The 3,504-nt window shown below is 38.5% G+C and overlaps 1 pseudogene across 1 annotated transcript; it reads right to left on the reverse strand.

Moving 5' to 3' along the window:
- Window positions 1–871: 871 nt before the first annotated feature.
- Window positions 872–2,805, reverse strand: LOC143608559 (shikimate O-hydroxycinnamoyltransferase-like; annotated as a pseudogene). The gene is made up of 2 exons (XR_013149284.1): window positions 2,209–2,805; window positions 872–1,751 (listed from the first exon to the last, which is right to left on the reverse strand). The product of XR_013149284.1 is annotated as a shikimate O-hydroxycinnamoyltransferase-like (transcript).
- Between the last annotated feature and the right edge of the window lie 699 nt (window positions 2,806–3,504).

Genomic DNA, 3,504 nt, shown 5'->3' on the forward strand with positions numbered 1-3,504 from the left:
CGGGTTCGGTTAGGAAACACCCGTTGACTTTTCGAAACGGTCAAGAAACGTCCCCGGCCGTCCCCGTAGGCGTTTCCATCCCCGGGGAGTTTCAGGGGACGGGGTACGACGGCTAAATGTCGTTTCCATGCATCATAGTTAGTCATTAAGTTTTCGGGTATTTGAAAGTTGAAATCAATATATATATAGGATTTGATAACTCATATTGAAAAGACCTAGGTTTGATTTTTAACAGAGGAGATTGAATCATTAACCTTATAAAACATCAGTTTATTTTAGCAATCTGCAAAAATAAAGAATAAAAAATAAAAAACAAAAAACAAATAGCCTTATTATTAATTATAGACTACATACATTTGGTCTACCTCTTTTTCTACAGAGGTTTGCAGATGTTATTCACAAACTACAAACATTTTACCTCTTAAAAACAAATTGTATCTTAGGTTGTTAGCAAGAGAGATCGAGTCGTCAAACTCTATGGGTAGGAGAGAATTTTGACAATGAGAAAGGATAATTTTGGGTAGGATTTTGATTGTGAGAATTGAGAAACAACCCCAACATGCCATTCCCCTTCTGGTGGAGTGGTCAGAGGCTTTTCCTTAGGATTTCCTTCCTGGGGTGGGGGGGGGGGGGGTGTTCGAGTCTCTCTGGGAGCGAAAATTTGCCAAAGTAACTTCTAGTGGGGCTCCTGGGTGTTTGTTGTTCAAAAAAAAAATCTTTATTCTTCATTTATATATATTTATCATTAAAGTTTTTATCAAAAACCAAATACACAAAGGTTCGAACATGCATGACACTTTCAAAATGATGTAGAAAGAAGAAAGTGGCCATTCACACATAGGGTTGCCATGAAATAGAAGTATGTAACATGTTATATATTATACAACAACTTTTTGAAAACCTTCATTTGTTCAACTTCTAGAGAAATTATTATAGACAAGCTTCCATCGTTGATTGGGCTTGGTAACAATGTTAATATTCCTTCCACATCGATCGCACCGGGCCCCATGAATATCGGTCGCCCCCACCCAAAGTCAACATCATGAATCGGGAGCCGAGCCCAAGTGGTTATACCAAGATTTGAGTTTTTATAAGTCTCCACAACAGCACTAGCCAAAAACGCCAGATCAGGTGAAGTTCCAAGTAGTCGATTGTTGACCTTAGGTAATCGGTGGTTCTCCTTCCTAACGCCTCACGGATTTTATTAGCACCGTACCAACTAGGATTTGACATAATTTCGCCTGCTAATGTTGTGGCGTTGTGTAGGAAGATAACATTCCCAAAATACCCTGGTGGGGCTTAATATTAGCCCGCCCGTCAGCTATAAAATAAAGCTTGGTCTCCTGGTCATCAGGCAGTCCACGAGCTTTACAAATGCACTTCCAAACATGCCCCGAGAAAATTTCAAATGAACTATAGTTTATTGGGCTGCCATCTTCGATGGATTTTTCTTTGAGCCTGTTGAGCTGGCCTCGTGTTAACTTCAAAATTGAGACGGTTATTTCTCGTGGTTGTGCTTCGAGTGGCAAATTCATTGGTGGGGTGAGCCTACATTCATTGTGCTCATAGGCTGGATGTGGTGGGTCACGAGCACGAAGGAGTGTCCGGTCTATGAACGGCGGCATGATGAGGTCAAGGCCACGAGCCATATCGCCCCAAGCGTTCAGGAAATGCAACGCAGAGGCCCCGTCACAGACATAATGGTGCATTCCAACTCCTAGAGAAACTCCTCCACATTTGAAGAAAGTAACCTGCCCAAATTTACACATAAAACATGTTTATATGTATCAGTCTTTCACACACAAACGCATATTTATATATAGTTTTATAAATATAATAATGTACCGACATTGGTAGTAATAAATATTATTATGATCAAGAAAAATAAACACAAAAAAGAGAGAAAACAAAAAAATAAAAATAAAAATAAAACATTAAAGAAAAAAAATAAAAATAAAACTTTTAAAGAGAGACCATAAAATTAATTTTAAAAAATATTATAGTGTAATATTATGTCAAATAAAATTGTTGAAGACAGTCAAAGTTGAAGGAGGTGGTACGACAAGTAAGGGAGGAAAGTATGTTTAGCCTAAACCTTAATTAATGTCACACGCCTTTTAAAACCGATTCGACAGGTTCGATCAGTATGCTAGTAAAATGATAAATTTAATAACGTCTACGTATTGAGTCATTCATGTTTTTAATCACCTGTAAGACCAGCAATGGATACGATTCGATTCCTCGCGAGTTATCAACTTCTGGGATAAGCTCCTGAAGCTCGGGTGTAGGCGCAAAGTCACCAAAATCATCAACCACACCATCATAATCCGCCTCCACAAACAACACGCCTTGTCCTTGACAATCGATCACAATCCTACCGTTCTCATCTTCCTTCAACCGGCCTGCCAACGGGTAAAATGCAACCAAAGCTTTGCTCAAAGCGCTCTTCATGAGTTTAGTATCAAAGAAGTTGGCAGCAACATTGGGACGGTAAATATAGACAGTTCGTGTGTGAACACGTGGGGCTATGAGGTCGAGGTTTGAGTTCCATAGGTTTATATTTGGAGTCTGGTCCGCGGGAATCACCATAGCCGATTCTCGTACCATGAGCTTCATCTTTTGAGGTATTAATGTGTTGAAGATGAAGTGATAATTTTGTATGAAATGAGGCTAGAGCTTTAAGAGTATTTATAATATAAGAGAATAATATAAAATGTTTGGAAAAATTGATATGATATGTTCAGATACGGAATTTTGTTTTTAATTAATGGATTTGCACATTTGTCTTATCGGTTCGAACTTTGTAACAATTTTGATCTTCAATAATGACAAACACAAGACATACATTTAGAAGAACAAAAAATATACAAAACACACTTACTTTGGGCAACTAGTAAAGATATACATAATATGATCATAATGTTGGATTTACGGTTAATACGAGGAAGCCATTCTTTAATTATTATTATTTTTGAACAGACAACAAACAGAGAATTGTTTAGGTATTTTATACGTGGTGATCAAATGTCAAAAGGTCATCGCCAGCTAGCTTAACCTAGCCGTACGAGTCCTTAAGCGTCTCCAAGTTATCTCCAATATCGGGAAAACTCACCCGCCCAAAGGCCCATTGGTGGTAAACCCGAACACCCTTAGGATCGAATTGGAGATCACAAAAAGCCCAGTTTTCCTTCATTGAGCCACTCATACCCCTCCAAAGTGCTGTTTGGGGAAACTGAACGCGCGTCTCCATTGAAAAGCGCAGGCTTCCTATCTCTACACCACATTATAAGGGGTATGAAGAACCTACCATACTGAAGATCTTAAGTAACGAACAACTAGATAATAGATGAAGTAAATATTCTGCAGAGATCTTTACCCACGTCAAGGATAAGCTTGTAAGGTTACCACAACCATTGAATATTGATTTAAGGTTGACATCACAATATTTAGGTCTATGTCCGTTAACTGATTCAATGAGGATTGAGATAAAGGTACACTGAATTC

The sequence above is a fragment of the Bidens hawaiensis genome, unplaced genomic scaffold, assembly GCF_021521415.1.
Source record: "Bidens hawaiensis isolate Kalapana, Puna unplaced genomic scaffold, B.hawaiensis_p1.1 tig00419396_1, whole genome shotgun sequence".
NCBI classification, from domain to species: Eukaryota; Viridiplantae; Streptophyta; class Magnoliopsida; order Asterales; family Asteraceae; genus Bidens; species Bidens hawaiensis.